Here is a 24,518-nt window from a genome sequence, read left to right on the forward strand (position 1 = left end):
AAAACAGACTGTAAAGGCTAACATGTACATATTTCGGTTCCGTCTGCAGTTATTAGCAGCATCCTGCTCTTCAGGAACAGAGTTTGGGCCAGCTCTGGTGGTGTTTCATGTTTTCAGTCTGTCTGTTATGAAAGTCCACCCTCCATACCATCAGATTTTTGTTTGACACCATGTAACACAGCACTATGTAACCGTTGGTACTGTTAACCTGGCCCTGCATCACTCACTCATCCTCTCTTGCAGGTACAGGAGGGCATCACCAAACGCAGAAATGCAACACACCTTCCGCTCTTTCATCCTCTCCCATCCAGCGCATGGTCATTTGGGATGTGAATACAACACAGGAGACTAAATGTTAATTTGTCCACAACATATAAATAAAAAAGCGCAATTACTATGCTGGAAGAAAAAAGGGGAGGAATTCTTTTCATTTGATGTATCTTGCAAATATATTTTGACACAGGAGTTCAAAGATTAAGCATTCCACATCCATTAGAGATAAAAAGCAATAATTAGAAATGAATGCAGTGAAAACTCAACTTTTCTTCCACCTGTTTCCCACTGGAACAATTGCTGTGTGGAGCATAAGAAGAGAAAAGAAGCGGAGGGGGGTGGAAAGCCTTATGAAGCCCTGTGCTTCAGTTCCATTTATTCTAATTATGCCAAGATTTGCCTCTAATATGTTTGCAAAACTCTTTGCTTCCAAATGATATCAAAACCACTTGGAAGATGAGAATTATTTTCTCAAGTATTAATGGTTGTTTTTTTTTAAAAAAAAGCTTCATTTTAAAACTCACCAATGCAAACAGTACTCAGAAACACTTCTAGGATCTTCATACAGATGCTTAGACTCTTTGGTGAAATGCATATATGTAGGCTTAAATTTTTATTTCTTTTTTTTGTAAATAATATAAAGCTTATAGTTAATGACAGTCAGACTCAGGGGCTGTGAGTGGCCAGTGTTACACAAACCCAGGGCAGCAAAAAGGAGGAGTTAAGATCTGAGAGCTGGAGATGCTGGCAGCAGCCGGGTGCACGCTCAGCACTGGGCATGGGTGCACCCGAAGCACCTGCAGGATCCAAGCCTCCTCAAAGCAGACCTCAAAAATTCAGTGTATTACAGGTGTTATGCAAGGTTGTATATAGCAGCAGAGGGAACGTGCAAAGGATACCAAGGCTAAGAGCACAGAAATGCACTGGTGGGTGTGTGTGCACCTGAACACCAGTTTCTCTTGACGAGCAGCTGGCCAGCCCAGTGCTTCATCCCGGAGTGGTAGGGATGCCTCACTGCCCCCCGTGCCACAGTTGCCTGCCACCCATACAATATCATGCTGCAAGACCTTCTACATGGGGGCTGAGTTTTGCTATTGCTCCTCATGCCTTTTGTTGAGGTGGGAATGAAAAGGACGGAAAGCTGGTAATTTGGTGATAACACAGCTGGGAGGGGGGGAGAGAGACTATGAGCCCCCTGCCTGCGTGAGGAATTAAAGCAGCTGGAGATGCGGTGAGTAAGGAACCTCGTGCTCTCCATTAGGAGGCCAACTTTTCAAAGTCCTCAGAAGCTAAATATTGGGCAGCAGGAAAAAAAACACCTTTTCTTATCATTTGCTGGTGACACAGGATGAAATGACCCATTTTCCTCACTGAGGCAGGGAGCAGGAAGAAGGGGGAGAAGTGGAAGAGGGTTTCCCCCTCCCCGTGCATCACTGAGATCCCTTTATTGCTGAAAAAACTGAAACCCAGAGATGCCATTGCTCAGCAAATTACTTATTTCAGCTCTTTCTTTGGAAAGATCTCACAGGTGCACATCATTCGCAGGGCACCAAAGGTCTATTTTTAACCATCTCTGGGCTATCAGGATCCATAAAGAAAGGGACAAGCAGGATTCCCACTGCTGGGAGCCAGCACCATCCCACCCCCGCCATCGTTTGGAGTTGTTTCTGCCTGTGTGTGCAAGCCAGTGGCACGTTCTCCACTAATGAGCAATTCCTCAGGAAGGTAAAGAAAAGTCAAGGTTTTCTTTAAGGGTTGGGGCCACTTAATTGGTCTATTCTGACAAATGCAATAATATTTGCGGAAAGGCTGGGCAGATAAGAAAAAAGTAAACAAGGTCAGCGGTGTCTGTGTGGAAACAAACCCGTGAAGATGTGGCTGGAGAAGGGCTGCTGCCACCAGAAAGGGGAGGTTTCACCTCATCCCACCTCGCTGGAGTCTGCATCGCTGCCTTAGGGATGAGCAGACTCGTGTTGAATTAATGCAAAATCTCCGGACACTCGGGGGCACAGCCTGGATGGTACTACTTGACCAGCACACCGCCAACAATGCCCCAGCAGCTGGGAAAGATGAGGCCAGTCTGCGCAACTCCATTTGGATGGGCAGGAGTGGAAATGAGCTAAGAGAATATGTGTTTCCTCTAAACTTAGATTTGATAACATAAACCCATAAAAAGCACTGAAAGTATGTCCAGGAAAAGGAAGAAAGCAAAGCCGCCCCCCCCCCCCCCCCCGCCCAAGTTTTTTGTTTTATTTTTTCAGTTTTGTGCACTCCACCCTGTTTCATTATTTCCTACTTCACCTTCTTAAGAATGGAAATTCCCACCAAAAGGTGTAGAACACTCCAGCTATTATTAGACATTTCAGTAAAATATAAGGAAGTACAAAACCCAACAACAGACCAGAGGGCACCATCCCGTCTCCATCTTCAGCATTGTTTGGCCCTGTTGTCATCAGCATTTCAGAGCCACCTCAGCCTCTTGCTGGGAGGCTCCTCCCTGGTAAACACCCTGAGTGCCCGGCAGTCCGCAGGATGCTTCCTCTGACACCAGGCACCCGGCAGATGAAACGTGAAACATTCGAAACAGACCAAGGAAGCAGTTTCTAATGTGAGTATTATCCTGTGGCGCTTCCTGCCATGCGATACAAGAGAAGCAAATAATGCAGGATAATTCCTCAAAGACTCAGTTACTGAGTTGAATAACAGCATCAGCTGCAGTTGCGCTGCCTAGGTCTGGTATTATGAAGGCTCCTGGTCCTTGTGCTTCAAACTAAATCCCCTGCTGGGATTAGAAAAGCAAACAAATATCTCAGTATCCGTGACACTCACAACTTCAGGTAATAAGGAAGGCTCAGCCGTTGCGTCTGGAGGCTGGCTTGTGAAGGAGATAAAGCATTAGTTTTACTTGCATCTTTTCCCATGGACGGTTGGGTTCACCCATACTGTTTCCCTACAGTGTAGAGGAGCCTTGAAGCTTTCTCTAGTGGGGATGCCTCTCTTTTGCTTAAAGCCAACTGCTTTAAAAATACAAAACACCTTAAAAGTGTAAGGAGCTTGCATTTTTCCGAACAAGCCAACACCTCCGGCTGCAGGGAGAGTCCAATTCACACTTGTCATCTGCCAGCACCTCCCAGGCACATTCAGGTGGCTTCACATCATCACGGCTTTCTGGGGCGGAACTCCCCTGTCCCAGCCCACAGCACGGAGCACGTTTTCCCAGAGGCCAGCCCTCCCCGCTGGCCGGTGTGATGCGCAGTGATGCCGAGCTTGGAGGAGCTGCAGGTGTCACGCTCAGGTGGGCACATACGCTCCTCCCCGGAACAGGTGCCGGGCCGCTGCTTTGCAGTGTCATTAAGAAGCAGCTATTTCATGTCCTTACACAGGAACGCCGAATGCTGCTACATGAGTAAACTAGGAAGTTTACACATTAGGTCTAACTTTCAGGACTATTAGGAACAAAAAGTGCCTTTGTGAACATGCGGGTTACTGAATAACCTCCTCCGTCCCCATAAAAAGCAGCAGCCGGGATCAAGCTTTTTTCTTTTTAAACAGATCTGGTTTATATGCAAGTCAGGATCTTGAGGCTCCTTTTTGTGTCTCCACATCTTGCTTGCCTTGCTCTCAGCATCCTCAGAGCGGAGTTCCAGTAGGACTGAGCCCTAAACAGCTTTTGGGTCCCAAGGCAAAGGGGTCTGAGATCTTGCTGTGTAGGGCAGGAGCAATAGTATCCCTGAAACACCCAAGCCCACCCATCCATGGGTGCATTACATATGCTCCATGCGCCCTGGGGAGGCTAATGAGACAAGAAGCCAGGATTTTTTTGGGGAAAAAAAATCAGAGCCACCCTGTGAGGAGGGAGGGAGGGAAGAAGAAAATACCACCCACGTGTACATGTAGGTATGCTGCAGCTCAGCTACTGGCATGAGATACCTCGTTAACAACCTCGAGGTCAAAACTTGACCTTCTTCCAGTTCACGGTGGTTGGACGGATTCAATGATAGGGTGATACTGGGGTACCCTGCAGTTTGTTGACTGGGCCAGCAGCAAGGTGGGGAGGGTGTACATAACCTCTGAGACCTCCCTGCCCTCTGCAGGCCACCGAGTACATCACTGTTTGGGGACTTGACGTGAACGATTTATCACAGTAACATTTCTCAATCACCTGCGAACCCACTGGAGAGGAGCCAGAACTGCTGTAAGTACCAGACTCTGGACCCTGCCCAGCAGGCCTTCGCCGAGCACATCTGAACGCTCCGAGGCTGCTCGTTTTCCTGCGGCTTTCCCCATCTGCTGTCTCCTCTGGGCTACCTCGTACTCAGCTTTCTCCATCTCTGCCATAGCCATATTTTTATGGATTAGGCATACTGGAGGCAGTGGTGTGCATGGAGCACTGAACCCCTCCGCCCCATCGCTGACTGTTGCTCATTTCTGTACATTTTCTGTAGCACTTTCTAGCTCTGACTCAGTCTGTGCCTTAAAGCCAAAGTGGGATGGGGAGACCTGGAATGGGTGGGAGCTACCTGGGCTGGAGTTATGTCTCCCTGAAACAGGTGGTCATCGATACTGAAATGACCCACAGCTCCCTGCTCGTGTGCTGGACTGAACTGTTACCACCTTCTGCCACAAGCCCCCCCTTCACACGGAGCCAGCTGGGTCCTCTTGCCCTTCTGCTGAGCTCTCCTGCTTTTCTCCTGGAAGCCTGCCCCTGTGCAGAGCTCTGGGAACTCAAAAGGCAACAGCTCTGTTCTTTTTGACCCTGGTTTCCTCCTCTTCTGAGCAGAAGAAAGCAAATCTCTTATAGCCAGACATCCCAGACTTTGCACTTGTAGGAACATGAAAGTTTCTGTAACTCCGTTATGTTAGTTGGCATTTAAACCGACTGCATTTCCCACTGTCTGCAACGGGGACTGCGCTGGGTAACACCAGGCTGCAAGACCCAGAGGCGTTTCTCTGCCATCAAAGGCTCCCCCAAAAATCACAGCAGAGGAAGCAGCAAAGTCAGCCCATGAGCACACACGTCTCCATTTCCAAACTAGCACCCTCACCTGTGGATAACGCACTTAAAAGCACATCTATAAACAAACTTGGGCCTAATACAAACCCAATTAGAACACACTGGCAAATTATTCAGGAGGTTGGCAGACACATACTTCACTTCAGGTGTCAGCCACAGGAGAGTGTTGTGGGTTTTGCATTACAGGGGACGCATTGTGACTTGAGTTATACTGCACTTAGCCCGTATGAAACAATAACAGCTTGGTCTATGGAGATAACGCCCCAGATCAGGTCCCTACAATAAATTAGTGAAACATTCCACTCTCCAGCACTGCAGTCTCACACCTCTAAATATCAACACAAACTCCAAGGGCTTGATGGAAAAAATGGTGTTAAGTCTCATGGCGTTTGAGGAATTTCCCAATATGCACTAAATTAACTTTCTGGCTGCACTAAACAGAGTGTAGAAAACAGCCCATCTGAGACAGATGCAAGGTGAGAGATCAAGCAGCTGTTTTGCACATGAAATCAGATTGAGATTAACACTTAACCTTGGAGTTCTCGCTCTGAGGGCAAAATATAGCTGCAGGGACCCCTCTGTTTAAAAACACCATGAGTTTCTTCAGTGGACAAGGGTGAATTGGGAATTTGGGATCTCCAGGCCGCGAAAAATCAAAGAATAAAAATCTCCCTCCAACAGCAAACCCATTGGTTACATTCATCCCTATTGTTTTCCTCTAACTTGGCATTTAAGGATTTTGCCCAGATCATGAAAGTCTAGTTCATCGGATTCACTGGAGAAAACCACTCACCTGCTGCATTTCACTGTGCAGGCACCGACATGATTAAGGACAGAAGTGAAGTTCTGTACAAGGGAGGAAGGTTTCTTAGTGGGGCAAACAGCTGGAAGGAAACAGGAAGGTTCTCACGGACACAGCCTAGCAAAGACTTGTGCACTGGAGAGATCAACCAGGTTTGTTTGTTTGTTTTTTTTTTTTTTGCATTTGGTGGTAATTACATAAATTCAAAATCCTGGAGGAGAGGAGGAACAGTCCAGGTGCTGACCAGCCTGAACAAAATTGATGCTGGCCTCTCTTTTCCCCCTTCCCAGGCTAAACGCGAGCCTGAGCACTCCAGCAGACAGCCGGTGCATCCCCCGTGGCCCAGCAGCACATCCCGGAGGATTCAGCTCATTTAGGCCACTCAGCAGATAACACGAGCTTGTTTTTGGAAAGGCAAAGCAATCTGTCCATAAGGATTTCTCATGCTTCACATACCAGCCCTGGCCAGGGAAATACAACATTAACTACATCAAAAGAAATTGTTGAATGAATAAATTATAGAAGCATTCAGGGTACCTATCTGGGGTATTATTTTCCACACTGGTGCCGAGTAGGTTAAAGGAGCATGTTTTGCTGTTATTGCATTCCCGGCTCTGTTTGCGAGGACTCAGCATTGCTGTGAAGTGAGACTATGGACACGAGCTCCCTGCCGGCACAGCAGGACCAGACGCAGATTTTGCTAATGTCACCATCGCCTCTAGGCGTTACCCTTCAGAGAAAGACAACACAAATGTTGATCTTACGCAGCACCAGAGGCAGAAGAGCCCTCCAGAAAAAGCTAAAGGCAAGTCCATTGAAACAAGCCCTCAAACTGCAATTGCACAGACCCATGCTGCCTGCTGAGCCCCGTCCTCCTGCTCTCTGCAGGCCACACAGCTCGGTACTAATGTCTTGCTTTGGCCAGCACGCATCACCCAGAGATGTACAGCTCTTTACATGGACAAAGCTGTTGGGCACTTACATACCCATTTCACATTGGAAGGATTTCAAAAAGCTTTGCAAATATTATACAATTAAGCCTCACAACCCTGGTGCAGATGGCTGGGTATTATCATCACAGTTTCTCAGCCACAGAAAGAGAGGTAGAGAGTCATTAAAGTGAGTTATCTAATATCACACAGAAATCCTACAAGAGAATTTGGATTACCACCCAGATCTCTGGATTACCAGCCTTGTTTATATGCAATTTATACCTGATCAAAACCATACAGTCCACTTCAGGGTTTTGCTCATGGAAAATTTCTAACTATGCATTTATACAGTTGCATTTTTTTTTTTAACAGGGAAGAAAAAAAAAGAAAGAGAAAAGGACCAAACCACCATTTCAACCAGCAAGCATAGGCAAAAGTTTGAGGCCTTTGTGCTAAAACAGTCATCGAGGGGGGCTTCCAAATCAAAGTTTCCTAAATAGGCACAGGGAGGAGCACCCAGAAGTTGTAATGGTAATCCCAGAATTACCATCCGTTGCAGACAACCCAAGCTCCTTCAGGAGCAGCAGGGTGAAAGCCCGACTCCGGAAAGTTACGGGATCACTGCCATTCCCATTGGTGGGGCCAGGGTTTCACTCAAGGTGGTTAGTGGGTGAATGCTGTTGCCTTTGCATGATAGACCCTACCTCCCGTTGGGTAACTGTAAATTTTACAAAATGGTATTAATTTTGGCCTTTTTACCCAAAGAAATAAAAGCCTGTTTGGGACTAAGCCTACCCACATGTAGACAGGCTACAAGCTTCAACCAGGGGAGGAAAAAAAGGCAGCTCGAGCAGAGGGCAGAAAACGGGGAACTGCTGCTGCCTCGCATCAAATTCAGACTTCTCATCACAAAATTTTAATTTGGCCCCTGCTGTACAACCACAGTCCCTGTTAGGCTGTTCTCCCCAGGCAAGGCAGTAAATTACGTGTCCCTGCATCTGGCCCCTCTGGTCTCCTGTCCATATGTTAACTCTCAGCACTGGTTAACCCGGCTTGGTGAACCCAGGCTCTTGCCCTGAATGTCCCCCAGGTCCCCCCAGCCAGCTCTGTGGGTGATTTCAAGGTATATCATCACAGCTACCTCCCAGAGGTGTTATTGCCATCTGGAGCTGGGCAAGCATTTCAAATGAACGCATTATCCATCAAAAAACACACTTTTCTGCAAACTCAAATTGTTTAAATTTTAAATATATCTTGGTTAAAAAAATTTTCCATGAAATAAAAATATTGGTGTTTTCAAAGCAAAATACCAGTTTTTCTTTGAAACAGTGTCCTTATTTTTGAAGTGAGAACAAGCTTCATTTATAGAAAGAATTTGAAAGAATTAAAAACTTAAAGCCAACAGAATATTTTCTGACTGACTCAGGACCAGATGGTCAAATGGAAAAACAAAACACCCAAATCAAACCCATTGCCTTCATTTCCCTCTTCCCATGCCCAAAAAATTTCACGTCGATCCAATCCAGCTTCAGCAAGTCCCACTAAAACCAAAACCCAGCCAGCTCAGGGGGCACAGACAGTGGTGCAACATGTGCAAGGCTCTGCAAAGAGCCAGTTTCCATCAGAAACCAGCAGGAACGAGCTCCCCAGTCCCCCCTCGCTGATGGAGCTGTTGCATGTACAAGGGGACTCAGCCGAGATCCCCTAAAATCCCATTTCTTCCTCTGTGGTGCCCTGTGACTGCTACAGGAATAGGAGAGACACAGCTGCTCCTATTTCCTTCTCTCTGGCACTATGTGGTCCAAAACACACTTGGCCTGAAGGTTTTGGGGACCCCAGGATTTTACTCTGAGCCAATTCACTCCTGCTGCAATGCACACAACCACTGTACAAGGGATTTCAAAAGCTTTTCTGGCCCATTAGCCCTGATGTTGACCACCCTCCCCTGCTTTTCCATCTCCAAACCCAAGATTCATAAGAACCTGCAGATGTGCCAACAGCTGGGCTTCCCTGAAAGCCACTGTGGGTCCTGCAAAAGCCCAACCCACTGAAGCAGCACCCTGGGCAAACTTTTCCTTGCACTCAGCAGATCATGCAGAAAGGGGGCTCAAGGACAGGGAATGCAAGTTCACTGCAACTACAGTTTGAGACTTTTTTTTTTTTTTTTAAAGAAATGTGTCTACCAAATGAAATCACTGTGACTCCAGGCTGTTTACAGCTGTCACATCTGAAATGGATTTTGCTATTTTGGTCAGAAGGCTGGGTCTGCAAAAAAGAGACATAACAAAAATCCCTAATGATAAGGAGGCAAATCATTTGTAAATTGAGCCATAGAGTCTTTGGTTGTACGACATTAATTCTCTTATTGCCATGCTTAGGCAGAAACACTCCCTGCATAGCTAGTGTTCATAGGGAAAAAGGTAATAAGCATATAGCAAAGATCCCCAGAAACAAATAATGCTGGGCTTTTGAAGGGACTGTGTTTTGGAGTATTTACATTTCAATGGGATGGAAAACATAGTTTCTCAACTGTGCCTTGCCAACTCTCTGGAACACCCTTTTCTTTCTGTTTGATTAATTATTTCATGCCTAGAGTCTTTTAAAATACTGCTACTTCTAGCAAGCAGCTAAATGTGCATCCCTTCAAGTAAATGATGAACTTTAAGGCTCTGCTGTTTCACTCTTTTCCTTTTCTAGCTACTTCAATGCGTAAATCAGAAAATACACAACACAGATTGTCTGGCTGTGTAGGAACAGCTAGTGGATTTGAAAGATGAAAGCAATGCTACAGGTCCCCCTGCCTTAGCGAGGGCTGAGAAATTACAAAAGCCAATCTAATAAAAGGGTGAATTTGTCCAAGTGTGCAGCGTGATTAAATATCAGCCAATTAAAGTTCTGATTCAATATAAACCCTGAATGTTTCCAATTGTATAGAACAGTTGACATCGGCATGACATCTGCCCTTTCCCTGCAGCTCTCCATATGGAAAAGAGATCTACCTGCTGTCTCGGTGCTGCTCTGTAGCAAAGGAGAGTGGGCTGAGCTAAACTAGGTTTGCCAGCAAAGTCTTTGCCCCTAGCACAGGTGCTAAACACAGACTTGTTTTGCTTTTCTACAATTACTACAGCTACTATATTACACATAAATAATATTCATTGCCGGTTCAAACTGTCTTGCCCTGGATGCTCACCTGCCTCTGACAGTGGCTGCAGGAGATGCTATTTAGAGAGAACATGTGAGCCTGGCCGCTTGCTGCAGTCCCTTCCCTTGGTACCCATCGAGCATCTTCAGCTGCTGAATGTGGGCTGCTAGAGCCATACCCCTGCCCAGTCCTTTCAGTGCCCATTTACTAAGCCACTGTGTATGACTTTTTAAAATTCCCCTTTGAACTTGCTGCCCTCGCCACCTTCATCATTGTTACAAAACCTCTCATACATCTCAGCTTTCTCATCTCCAGACTGAAGAGCCATGGCCACAGAAAACAGTTTTTCCATCCCCATTGTAGAGCAATACCTTCTCCAGCTATACCATGGTCTTCACAGGATTCATTTTACTTTATTTCAGGACTAGATATAGTAATGAGACAGGTCAAAGTGCAGTTTGGGCAAGTCTACTGCAAAGGGGACCAAGCACTACAGGAGCTATGCTGGTATACGCTCAGCACAGAGAGCAAGGAGCTCCAGGAGACCAGCTCAGGTCCCAGATGCAGCAGTTTCCTTGACCAAACACTCTTGCCTGCGAAGAAGCCCCTTTCCTCAGCACCACAAAGTCCTCCACACATCGGATGATCCTCCTGCTACCATGCTCTTTCTAATCCCAGGGACAGTTTGGTGGCGCTCATCAATCTCAACCCTATCCTGCATTGCACAAGGTGGATATGACCACCACAAACGCTGGAGCATCCAGTTCTCCCTCAAGGAGTGGAAAGGTGCAGTGGCATACACAACAGCTTTAAAGCTGACTGACAATTTTTTTAACCACAAGGGAAGCTGAAAGTTGGCTTAAATTTCATTTTTAGCGATCACTCCTCATTCCTAGGGCTTGCATACATCAATGTCATAGGCAGCAATAATATATTGTATATGTATTCCTTGAGTGACTACACACTCAAGAAGTATGGAATACCTTTTGTGTTCCACTTATGCATATACAAAACTACTAATGAGCAAACGGGTAGGTTTCACAGAAAAAAAAATCCCAAGGTTTAATAAATGTCAAGGGCAAAAGTAGTCCTGAAAACAAAGGAAAGAAAAAAAAAAAAATCAGCTTGAGAGGACAAAGGGAATAAATAAACTGAACTGCAAACCCAAGCGAGTGTTTTGGGTGTGAGGGGAGGAACCCAGCCTGTGTTTCTGGAGAGCTGAACCCTTTGTTCCTGCTGTGTGCTGTTTTAATCACCTCCATGCTATGAAAAAGGCTGTTCTTACACTTCTGTTAACCTGAGTAACTCACAAGTCTGTTTATTCATTTTTTTTAATTAATTTTATTATAATTCTGTTTATAAATGAATGTAATCATTCCTTTATAAAGCCCACAGAAACTGCTGACATTTCTCAAAAGACCCTCTGGGACTTCACATTCCCATCAGTTTGGACAGCAGCATGAGCAGTGCTATCCCTCCCCGCGAGCTACCAGGGAGCTGTGCAGAGGAGAGATCTCTGCAGGAAGAAGTCTTTAACAGAAACACCACGAAGCAAACTGCTACTGCCTCCCATCTCCTACTCCAGCAGCCTCCCTGCAGGTCTTCACCATGCCGGGTAGGTGAGACAAGAGGAGCACGTGCACCACTCATATGTGTAATACCACTCCGACATCATCCAGCACCCTCCTGCCCTTGCATTAAAGGGATTCTAGGTCTGTCCTGGATGAGCAGAATTTCCTGGAGCCCTTGTACCTCCAAGCATAAGGTGAGTTTCCTTGACTTTTCTTAGTACAATTAAAGAAAGCAGTTGTTTCCAAGTCTCACACTTGAAAAGGAACAGGAGAACACACATGGCAGAGGTTAGTCCCATGCCCAGAAGGTACTCAGACACAGGTGTGGCTTGGCACTGAGAACTGCCCCGGGACGGAACCTTGCTGCCTAGAGGATGAGGAGAAAGAGACACGAATGTATTCCTCCACCCTGGCCCTCTTCTGTATCTCATCCCATGGGAACATATTTATCTCTGTCCTCCTTGGAGGAGGTAACAGGAGAAACAGGTCCAGCGTGATGCTTTTTTGTCTTGGACATCCAAAGACTTGGTACACCAAAGGCAGCACACATCTCCTTTGTTTTTAATGAGACCATTTACCCAGCTCCCAAAAGATATGTAAGGATTTTGTTTTATCTTTAAAATGCGTAACTCAAGCCAGAACCATTTGTCCCTTCACTTTTGCTGCTTTCATCTTGGCTGAAATACACTACAAGAACAACTTCCAATGGAGAGCACAGAGTGAAGCCCAACCCAAAGGAAAACAGTGTGTCTTCACTTTGACCACACCGTTTGAAAGACAGCCGATTCCTGGTGCTTACATCGGTGCTGGACACCACGGCCCTCACCTGCACATGAGCTGCCTCTGCAAGGCAGTTTGATAACTGGAGCTGAAACCCTGAATAAAGCAGACCTAGCCTTGCAAAGCATGCCAGGCTTTTATGGCTAAATAACTCCTGTAATATGCTGTAATCACAACTGCATTGCAGCCTGGTATTATTTTCATAATAAACCTGTTTTATAGTATTTTACATCCAGGTAAGCTCTACAGGGCTGTTTCTCACAGAGCAGCTATATCCCATTCTCAGGGAAACCTCTCCTGTTTAACATCCCCACTGCAGGTTAATAAATGCCATCGTGTCATTTCCTCCACTGGTTTTAGCAAATGTCAAAGGGCAACATCACCGTAGCAGAAACCAAGTGTAGAAAAGAAAAACAGCAGGCATCAATAATCTCTGAAAAGTTTTACATCCTTCATCCAAATTCTTCTAGGTTTACTTCATATTCATGTTTACTTTGAAGAAAAGCTCTGATTTATTATCATTGTTCAATCCCAATGTTGTGCTGAATACCAGCAAGCTGCTGGTGGAAACAACTAGATATAACATCCCTCATTTCTGAAAGCCCAGACCATCAAAAGCCACCTCCTTTTCTAGAGTTGTACAATAAATGCAGCAGAAAAATGAGTTCGGTTCAAAGTTTGTTGGAGAGATTCTTAGGTCCATCTGGCACTTCATTTTAAAAAGCAAAACAAACAAAAAAAAAAGCCCTGCCAACAAAAACTCCTTAAACTACTACTTCAGTAAGATTAAAAAAAGACAGACTGAAACTCTTCATTAACCGTAATTCTCAGGTTACCATGAGATTTGTGTTGGGAACACTTGAACTATCCTTCCTCCCCCATCCTGCGCTTCAGTCAAAATGATATTATTACTGTTACTGAAAAAAAAAATAAAAAAGTAAGAGGCTTTAAGGAGCCATTTTGCCCAAGGAAATGCACGGTGTCTACCAGGAATAATAACTGTACCAAACAAGTGTGCAGTGTGATCATGTTTTTGGAGTGAAAAGGCGAATTGACAGAGATGTGTTTTAGGATTGATGTAGTTGAGTGACAGATCATTGCCTGAAACCAGGCCAGTCCACACTGCAGCGGGCTGTAGGAACGAGCAGGCACAGCACCAGCACACACCTCTCCCCACGGCTGCCCCCACACATCCCGGCACCCACACAAAGGCGCCTCTCCTTCTGTGGGAGGATTCTGCATTTCTGGAAGCATCGCTACACAAGAAAGGCTCTTCTATTCACCGTTTGGAAGCAAAAGTCCAAACAGGCCATTCGAGTCTGCAACATTCCCTGCTCCCATGGGGAAGCCCCAGCAGGAGCCAAGGATCAAAGCCCACATACCCACCAGCATCAGCTGAAAGTTTTTAACTAGGATTTCAGCAAGATGAGCAGTGGTTGAATGGCAGCTAACCAGCCGGCAGAGACTGGAAAGAGAAGGCTCCACAGTGACAAATTGGCCCTGAAGCAGGAGGAAAACCAAGGACATCCCATGAGATTTGTCTACCCATGCACTTTCTTGATTGTCCACCCCAGCTACAGAAAAGCAGCAGCAAGACAAATGGGTGTGACGTGATCTTCCGCAAGGAAGAGTTTTCTGTCGGTTTTCCATCTTGTATCTGTTGTCACAGGCTGTTGATGGGCTGCCGCTCAGAGGAGAGGCCAGTGATGGATGCTGCCCTGACCTAACAGCAGTGAGGCCTCCAGGCCTTGACCCATGCAGGTTCCAATTAGCCAAAATTAGTCAGCTGTGGCCAGGGTTTGTCTTCCTTTAAACACCTAACTGTGTGAAAGCAACAGTCCCTTTCTCCAAGTTGCCCACTCAACCCTTTGTGGCCTTACACCCTTCCCCAGGGAGCCTCCTTCAGTTTTGTTTCTCCTCTTCGTGAGCCATGCCAATCATTAAAGAGCCTTAGCAGCCCCATTATCATCCTGGGCAATTCTTAACTCATTAGGCTTTAAAGTTGTTGGACTGCAGAAAAAACCCCAAACCAAGCAAATGCTTGAGCACGATACAAGGATGTTAATGTTTTACCCCACTGACAATGACTGAATCTGTGGGACAATTATTACGGATATTTCCATGGGTTTAGTGTTACTTTTTCCTGACATGAGGTCCTTTGCACGGCATCTAATTAAAAATGGAGGAGTTTAATCTGCAGCCAGCCTCAGAAGTTGATTTGAATTCTCCCACTGTGAACTTTCAAACATGGAAGCATGCCTGTTTGCACCGATGGGATCCAATATCCTGCCTTTGCAACAGACTTCTTACATCCTGGCAGGCTGCACGCCTATGATTGTGCCAGACTGCAGCATTAATAATTCACTACCTGATCTGATCTTTCAGCATGAAACACAAGTAAAGACGACATTAAGTGCTGCTTGGATGCCCCTCCTCTGCCATTCTCCTATTGAGTCTTCAGATTGTGCTTAATCTAATGGGAATTTAGTATTAAATTAACACAAAAAGTCACGTCTTAGGAGGTCAGAACCACATCTACTGCTGAAGCGAGAAATCAGGCTTTCCTGCCGAGTTCACCTTTAAAGCCAACATTTTTATTTTCGTTTGAATCTCTGTATCAGAAGGAGATGAAACGCAGTTAGAATATGATGCAGGAGAGGACAGCAGAAATTTTAGATTCCTAATGAATAGCATATTAACACTTTTCCCCTGGCTGTGTGAAAAGGCAGATCACCTGCAGAGATGAGAGGCTATTCCCCTTCTTGAGGGGAAGAACACCATTTTCTAGGGAGATTTGCAAGTTTTTCCTCTGTATTGCAACAGAAGGAAAAACCTCCTTTCAGAGAGAAAACTGCACAAAAACATTTTGATATGGTCAAAAATTGTCCGAGCCATTTCACTAGTGCCAGGTGACACTCAGCCCCACACACAGCTGCACTGGCTGGAGTGAGGAGCTGTGGACCAGGTACTCCCAAAAGCTTTCTGCAGTGGTGGAGCTGCTGTTACCAGAGTCCTCAATACCCCAGGTGACCTAAAAGCTTTGGCAAGCTACAAATGTATTACATCCCAGGTCTTCCCCTTCCCAGGAGCTGGATTTTGTTTCAAGTAAATAAAAACCAAAAAAACCCCAAAACCCAAAAAACCCCAAAAACCACCAACAACAAAACAAACCACCCAAAAAAGCACCAACCCAAACCTGGAAACTTGAGGAAGGTAACCTCAATTTTGACAAAACAGTTTCTTTCAAAGCCTTTTGTAGGACATGCAGATTTTCAAGTGGTCCTATGTGGTTTCTATTTGATGCCTTATTTATTGCATCCCAAAAGCTATTACAAGGAAGGAAAAATACTTATTCAAAATATACTGTTGCTATTTTGCACTCATCCACTGCTCTGGCGCTGTTATCACATTAACACTTGGCGATCCCCAATAAGGTCAATGCCTTTGTCTGTCAGCCTGGTACAGGCAAAAGACAGTCCTTGCCCCAAAGACCTTAAAATATAAATAGATAAGACAGACAAAGGGAGAAAGAAAGGGAACATTTCTATCATTGTCACAGATAGGAAACGGCAAGATAAAATGTTTTGCTGGAGGTCAGTGACACAGAGCTGGGGAAAGAACACTCTCAACTCTGTCAAGTGTCTTTAACCATGAAGCTGCCCAATAAAAGCCCGTATTTCACCCAGCGTTTCATGCAGATCCCTGCAGAGATGCCCAGAAAAGGGAGCTGTAAGGCATCATTGCAGACCTTCAGAGGTTTAGTTTTCAAGAAGAACTTCTGAAAGGGGATGAGGCAGGAACACCAGAAGTTTGACCAAAGCTAAGTCCAAAAGCAGAGACCAAAAATCCCAAGTCCAGACGCAATCTCCTAAGTACACACAAACAGAGGAAAGCAGGCAGGCAAGCCAGCCCAGCCCAGAGCTGCTCCTCAGCATCCGTGCCAGCAGAGGAAAACGGGATGCTGTGGTACAGAATTCACTCTCCAGGTGATAAGGGCAGGAAAAATCAGGTAGCAACTGGCGGCAGGAGGGGAGGATTTAACAGCCAAATTGATCTGCCTTTGGTATGTCGGTGACAGCACAAGGATGTGGACAAGATGCCTAGTTTAGTTCCACATGCCCCAGAAAGACAGATACATTAAAAAGACAGCAGGGCCTGTCTTGGGCAGAATCCAAAGAACTGAAGGACCGAGCTCACCACTACCCTCTTCACTTTTAAAGAAAGTCAGGGTCGGGGGGTGGATGTGAGGGAAGCAGACCTTATGGCATAAGCAGTTCTGCAAAAGAATTTGCACTTCAGCCCTATTTAGGGGCTGGCATATGCCCTGTCTTCTGAGATTTCCCACCCTTTATTCATTTTTCTCCTTGTGTCATGAAAGATGTCAGAGAAAGAGCTTTCTCTGACAGGCTTTATGTCCCAGTGTATCAGGGACAGCTGGCTCTGTGATTAACTGCGCTGTGTGGTGGCTCCCATCCCTGGCTAGGACATGTCAAGCAGGTAATGTTAGAAGTCTTATGTTGAAACAGAGTTTAAGAGTCTGTTTAGTTAACCCAGGTTAAGATCTGCAGTTTCTCTCTCCTTTCTCTGCCTTCCCCCAAGCATAACTGGTCACAGGAATCTGCATTTTTTTGGTTTTTTTTGGAAGCCTTTGTCTTCACAGAGTCTTCACATCTGCTGTAACTCAAACTAAAGAGCAGTGCAGAAAAGTCTGAGTTGTAGCTGCATCACTAACAGCTTCCAATGTGTGATTTGTGCTCAGGGTTGTTGCAGAACTATGGGCTCTGACGCAGGTGGAGAGGCTCCACTGTGGTGTTAGAGCACAGGTCAGCATCCCAGTCTGGGCAGCCACCAAAGAGCTGGTCCCAGCTCGGCTCTGGCCCAAAACTAGCGGTGCTGGGGTTAGTCCCAGCCTGGGCGAGTGTCAGAGCAAAGCCGTGTGTGCACTGCACGGTGCCTGCCAGCCCACCATGCCCAGCTGAAGGGCAGGGGAGGGCTTGTGCAGCATCAGCCTGGACCAGGATTCATTCCCAGCTGTCACAAACCCCTTCACAACACAGAGGGAAGAATGAAATCAGTTAAGCCAGTCCTGGAACGCAGGCATAATGTCTTCAGCAGAAAACAATTCCCACCTGCAATACATGGGGTAGGCACTGACACAGCACAAAGGTACCCCGACCTGTAACGGGGTCTTCAGTTGCTACCATACCCCCAGACACCAGCAGAGCTTGCATTTTACCCAAACCACTTCCCTTTCCCAGTCCTACAGCCTGAGACCCACCTTGGCTTTGCCACCCAAGTTTCCCTGTGGAAACCAACACCCCTCTCCCCGCTCTTTGCTTGAACACAGACCTTCCTGCTACAAAGTGCAGGCTGTGGCTGTAGCTCCTGAGCTATCCAGAGCCTTCACTCATGTTTAAGGAAAGCTGGAATTACTGATGGATGGGAGGCTCTGGCTCACAGTTCTTTGGTGCTGGTTGCTCCCGTGCCAGTAACTATGCCAGTTTATGCAGCCCTGGTGGGTTGGTGCTCAGCTGTCCCAGGGGTGTTGCAGAGCTATGGGGATCCTCTGCTTTCCAGAGGGAAGGATCCTGCCCAGCTCGCACAGGACTGGACCCAACCAAGATCGGGAAATGAGAGTGTTATGAGAAACAAGCACATAGCCCAGATCAGAAACACAGCCTACCTAAACAGGACTGATGATATGTTGCATCCCATCAATTTGTCCGTTCTTAACACAACTCTTGGAATACTTTGTCATCCTTTTTCCTTCCTCACATCTACTACTCTCTCCTCTGCACTTCCCACAGACAGTAATGTCTTCCGATTCCCTCCTCATTTTTCTCCCCAAACACACACAGCCTGCTGAGCAGGGTGGGGAGCAGAGGCCCCTGCTAATTGGAATCGTCATGGAGATAGTTCGTCTCACAAGAGCAATGCAGCCGGGGATGCCCCAGCACCCCATCCCGCCTGCAGACCCACACCTGCCCTTTGTCACAGCTGGGCTGCCCAGACCTGGAATCTAATCCCAGGAGGGCTGGGGAGGGAGGTTATTTTATCTTCAGAGAAAGGCAAACAGGATGGGCACTCATCGATCTTGAGAAAGAAACATTAGCCAAGTCAAACACACGCCGGGGTCTGGAGCAACAGGATGTCCATGATGTAATGCCTGGATTCACCTTGGCATCTCCTTTTACACTAAGGACAGACTTGGAGAGAAAATGAATAGATGCGAGTGCAGGACAAAGGAAATTTGCAGAGAGCAAATTAACCAAACCTGTTCTAAATGAGCACTGGCTTCCGACAACAGAAGGCAAGTTCAGGCTCACTGCTGGCAACCACCATGCACAGCACCATGAGACCCACGAACCTACCACCACCTGTCCTGTATGTCCACCCAGGCCAGGTCCCCACCTATCACAAGTGTTGTCTTCTGCTGCCTTAAGAAATTCAGCTATCCACCAGAACACATTTGCAGGGCTCACTGCAAAAAGGTTTTCCTCTTATTTATTCTGTGGTGGTGCCCCTGGTGAGATGGAGATCTGGCTGGGAGAAGAGCCCACACACCCCAGCTGCAGCCAGCCGTGGCTCAGCATGAGCAGAGACAAAGGCACCTTGGCAGGAGACGGGAACAGTGGGACACCAACTTTCTGCCACATCACATGTGATTTTGTGCTACAACGGATGCAAGGACTCCTGCAGAGAAACTCCTGCTGGCAAACTTACCTTTATCCAAGGCTACAAGGCTATATTTTTAGTTACTGGCTCAGACCCTCTCAATTCTAGCCAAGGAGCACGTAGGAGGCAAACCAAAAAGCCGTTGTAACCACCCTCACACTGTCCCTTTCTGGAGCCAGCTGACAGTCATCCCAGATCACCGGGTTCAGTCAGAGCAGCAGTAGGATGACATTGGGACAGGGAGAAACAAACAGCTCCCGGCTCAGCCAAGGCCATCTATCAGGAGCCAGGAAGCTACTTTGCCCTTAAAAATGTTGGTGAGATAGGTACAGCACAAAATAACCTTTCAGCTCTGGTCCTGGCCTCCAGAATCAGCACACCTGAGCCAACGAAACTGCTGTGACTGCAAGCACCAGTGTGCAGAGGTCTGGTTTGCAAACACTCGTGGAAGCCCTGTGGTCTCCATTAGGACTACAATGGTCTGAATCTGTTTCTATCACCAGTGAAGGTTTATGCTATCTCTACACCTTCACAAAACAAGTTCCCTGGTAAAACAGAAGCCAAAAGATCCATCACTCCTCTGCCAAACCTAGCTGCCAAGGGGCAAACGAAGAAAGCTCCAATGAGCACTGTCAAAAGCAAGGCTCCAAAGTCTAGGTCATACCAGCCCTCTGGCAGGAGCTCCAGCATTTTGAAGTCTACGGTGCTTCCCAAGTCTAACTGGCACAGATGGTACCAGGAGGAACCACGGTCCTTCCCCTGCAGCCAGTTTCTCTCGCCAGAGAAACGGGAAGAACAGAAACATAATTAAAAAGCATTGGGGAGAACTTAATGGCAAGTCTGCAAAATGGGTGGTGGCTCTGTTGGAGCTGAAAGTCAAAGTTCTATTTGATCTACTCATTTACCACAGCTAGTTCAGAGAGCTGACTACTGGCATGGACCTCAAAAGTTTATTTCCTTGCCAGTATTCCCAGGCTTGTATTACCTTCTTTAACAATAACACTATAAAATTAGACCTTCGTTAATGCCGAATTGCACAGTAATTCACCAAAGAGAGCAAACAGACCTAATCTGACCATCCAGGCATTGATTAAAAGGAGCACCCCCGAGAACGCTGTAATAAAGACTCAACACCTCCAGTGCCTGCCATTAAAGACCTGTCTTTTTGCAATGATTTGCCTCATTAAGCCAGGCACCGCGGACCTGCCATCCCTACTCAGATGCCTTCCGACCCTCAAAACGGTTGCAAATGGGAGGCAACACATCCCACGGAGGTTTCCCTTTACCCAGCCTACCTTCTGTTTCTGGTTAAGAACTTCTAGCAATTACTTTTAATGCCAAAAGACAATGTTTTCCAGCTGATAGGAGATCTGTACATTTCCAATGGGAAATGAGAATTTATTTTAGGTGGCTTTTGCTGGAAGAATGCTTTCAGTAAGTGGAGGGTCTTCCCAGTCCCCATCCTTCCTGAGGAAGCAGTTCATACTTCCTTTGGAAGTTTTCATTCTTTCAGTAAAATATAGTTTGTTTTTAAGCTGGAAGTTTTTGTTGTTTTGGCATGTTGTTACCTCTGGGGATTTAACAGTTTAATATTACTTCTTTGAAAAAATATGAAACTGACCTAAATGGGAGCCTTTATCAGAAAAAGCCATTAAAAGCTTTAGAGAAACTTTTGTCTAATTAAGAATTGCTCTTAAAAAACACTGTAGTCCTGCTCAGATTTAACTTCTCCCTGCTTATTTTATTTACAGCCTGCACCATGCTCCTTAGCAGGAAATCTAAATCAACCCCAATCTCAGATATAACATCAGCCCTTCCCTCAACATGCTACCAGAGATTTGCGATTGTCAGCTTTGACTTGGAAACATTTGGGTGATAAACCATTTAAACGGAAGAGTTTTCAAAAATCTCTGTTCAGGATCAGCACATTGTAAAATTGCATGTCATAAACTGAGTCTGACAATTGTTCAAATCTGTACTGAAAGCAGAAACTATATCTAAGCAGTTATAGAGAAATATTATTTAGAAAGAAAGAAAAAAAAAAGGAAAATCAGGTTCATCGGAGCATTTCTGAACTTAAAAATTAAAATATAACCAATTTTAAGGTCTACAGAAGGTAAACAATTGACACAAAAGAATCCCACCAGAGACACCTCACAGTGGCTTTCCATTTCTGACCAGCTCTAGAAGTCATTCAAACTTAGCAGTAAGAAGAAAAGTTGTTTTAAATAAGCAACTTTGCCCACCTCTGTGTCCCAGAGTATCTGCAGACCATTGCTTCCCGGGCTGAGTGAGCAATCGCATGGGTCTGGCTTGGCTTAGCACAGTAGGGTGGAAAAAAATGTCTTTCCTTTGGCACTTTTGTTTCCATACAGGCTATAAAACAACAACAAAAAAGCCAGATCCAAAATCAACCTCCTGATCCAACAGCAGCCAGCCTGGCACTTTATCCACATGTTACAGTGGAGCCAGCCCAAGTGTAGCACCAAAGAGAAAGAGCCAGGAGTAATTCCTCATGTTTATTTTCTCTTGGTGTGCTAAGTCCCTGCCAGGCAGCACCGCTCCCCTCAACGGCTCCACAGAAGGTACCTGGGGAAACTTAAGCAGTGGGGAAGGTCCCCTGCGCCCCCTTCACCCCCCCAGACTGGCATCCACCCACCGCTCTGCAGGGAGAGAAGGCAAAGAACATGCAACAGCCACTAACATTTATTTTAACGTCCAACATTTGCTCAAAATGCTCATCCCCTCAGCCTCGCAAAGAGATGAGCTTTGCTGCAAATTTGGGTCTCCCCCCAAGAAACACCCCCACCCTAACCCCCTCCAGCACCATCCCTCCTTGGGGCCGTTAGACCCAGACCCTCCTCTTGCAGGGTCAGGACTCCTCTTCCCCCAGGCACTTCTGGAAGCTCTGGCTGCTCAGAGCTCCGTGCTCCATCCTCACCTCCACAGCTGCCTCCAGGTTGCTGCTCCTCCCTCTTACAAGGGCCCAAAAGACACTTGTCCAGGATTAATATGGAAGGTGGGCTGCTGAAAGGGTTTGGAGGCTCCCAGAGGCAGCTCCAGGACACAGTGCTGCTTGTTTTTCAGAGAAGGTCCACTGCAAATCCACCCCAGAGGAGGAGGTGCAGGGACAGAGGCAGGTAAGGGGAAAAAGCCCTCTAGCTGGCCAGGCATCCCAGCAGAGGATCAGCAAGCTGGTCTGTGCCAGGGCAGCAAAAACGAAGCCCAGCCTCTCTGGCAGGTGGGTTATAGCAAACGCAATCACTGGTGGAAATGGAAACACTCGCTGAGAAGAGCTAGGTGTGCCTCTTGGGATGGACCACAAATTCCCAATCTCTATGAAATTCAGTGCTTGCAACCCTCCAGCCTTCACCAGTGCCACAGCTGGACTGATGTGCCCTCGTGCCATCCTGCGGCGCAAGGGTAGCTCCTCAGGGACCCCCTTTCTTTTTCTCTTGCCCAGCAGAGGCACCAGGCAGGAGCCCTGCAGAAGGTGATGGTGTGCTGATTTCTTTATTTCACCCTTTGTTTTCAGCTTTTTAGAGTTATTGTAGAGCTGAGAAGGGCTCTGAGATATTTGTTCCTAGCAATCACCCTGACTGCAGCATGGATGGGCTGCGGCTCCACACCAAGGAAGGTGAAGGGGGCTGTGGCATGTCTCATCCAGCAGTTTTTGCAATATCAAGCTGATCCACCTCCACTTGTGTCCTCTAACAGTCAAATGCTTGTTTTCTAACCACAGTGGGATTATTGTTGTGAGACTGACATTATCAACCTCCAGAGCTGAACGAAACACCGATGCATGCTGCAGTGCAGGGATACAGCCACCCTCAGCCGAGCCGACAGTAACCCATCTTGCAATAGCAAGGGTGAAGTTTCACTTGTGCACATGTATGTACCCAACGAACATCCATGCTGCTGCCACGACAAGCTGAGTTTTCCCCTTCCCAGCAGCTGCTGATCCTGCCTGGCATTAGTGCTTGCATGGGAACAAGGGAATAAACACGGAAAACTAAATGGTTTGGAGGGTTGGACATTGGCAGGGTCTGCTGCAAGATCCAAGCAGCTCGCTGGTTCTGCAGAGGCAGGCAGTGTGTACGAGGGTCCCGGGCGGAGCAGAGGGGGATGGGGCTGGAAGCTGTACCCATGCCCGGCAAGCCGCGGAGCGGAGGCCACCAGGATGCGGCTGGCTGAGGTGCCCCTTCCCCATCTTCCCTGACCAGCTGCTCGGTGGAGCACAGCAGAGGGAAGAAGTCTTCATGTGCAATTTCTTTCTCTCTCGTGAGCATTTTTCATCTGAGCCCCTTTGTCTATGTAGAACATCTCACTGTCACAAGAAAATGTCTCTTTTTTCTCCCTGAAAATGGTCCTTGAAAGCCCTCAAACCTGCCACTTTGCTTTGCTTTGCTTTTGTTCCCTTTCTTTTCCCGCTGGCCCTCTGTCCTGCTCTGCAGATAAGTGATCTGTTCTCACCCTCTACCTTCCCAATTTGCCTCTGTAAAAGGGAGATGGGAAGAAAAAGTAGAAAAAAGAATTATAAAAATAAAATTTGAGGAAAAAATTGGGGCCAGCTTCCTTTTCCTACTGTTATTCTTGCTGAATACTTTAAAAGTTGTTTTTTATAATTATTTTTTTTCTCTTTGCAAATTAATTTTCAGCCAGCTTTACTTAAGCTTGTTATAGATGTAAGGGGGAACTAAGGGAAGGGTTGGTCAAAAAAAAAGCCCAAGAATTTTTTATTTTTTTAAATCTTCATTAAATATCCATTTTTCAAAACCAATCATGACCCTCACGAACAAGCAACGCTTCACAAGCTTTTCACTCTGCTACATTTCTATGATCTTTTTTTATTAGCTGTGTTTATTTTTCTGTCCACCTGTTTCAGGATTCTCTTTCAATGGGCTCCTGGCAAGGGCCGAGCCGATCTCACACACACAAACCCCAGCCCACTGAGCAGAAACCTCGTCTTCAAGAGAGCGCTGCAGAGACTTCCCTGAGCAGCTAAACTCACCTGCGGCAAGCCAGAGGAAACCTGTCAGATTTATCTTGTTTGATTCTGGCCAGAAGAAATCCTGTAAAGTGGGGCAGTGGGAGGATGCAGGTGAGGGTGTTTTCATCCAGCCCAGGATGCCCAGGTTGCTCGGGAAGAGGCTCATCAGCTTCTGGGCTGCCCAGGGCTGCCTGCGGAGCACCAGCCCTCGAGTGCTGCTGCTGCTCTAACCCAGAGCACTGGGGTATTTGAAATTTCAATTATTTATGTGTTCATGCTGTGGGTTAATGCTGACTGACACTAAAACACTGCCTAGATTTAGCTTCATAAAAATTTTAT

At 46.5% G+C, this 24,518-nt stretch overlaps 2 long non-coding RNA genes across 2 annotated transcripts in view; one reads left to right on the forward strand and one right to left on the reverse strand.

The window, feature by feature from the left end:
- Positions 1-24,518, reverse strand: part of LOC119158124 — a 70,915-nt gene that overhangs the window by 37,044 nt on the left and 9,353 nt on the right. The window lies entirely within an intron of this gene.
- Positions 4,218-6,242, forward strand: LOC119158127. Its single transcript, XR_005107768.1, has 2 exons — positions 4,218-4,468; positions 6,102-6,242. It is a non-coding gene; the product is annotated as an uncharacterized LOC119158127 (long non-coding RNA).

Source organism: Falco rusticolus, chromosome 1, assembly GCF_015220075.1.
Source record: "Falco rusticolus isolate bFalRus1 chromosome 1, bFalRus1.pri, whole genome shotgun sequence".
Lineage (NCBI taxonomy): Eukaryota > Metazoa > Chordata > Aves > Falconiformes > Falconidae > Falco > Falco rusticolus.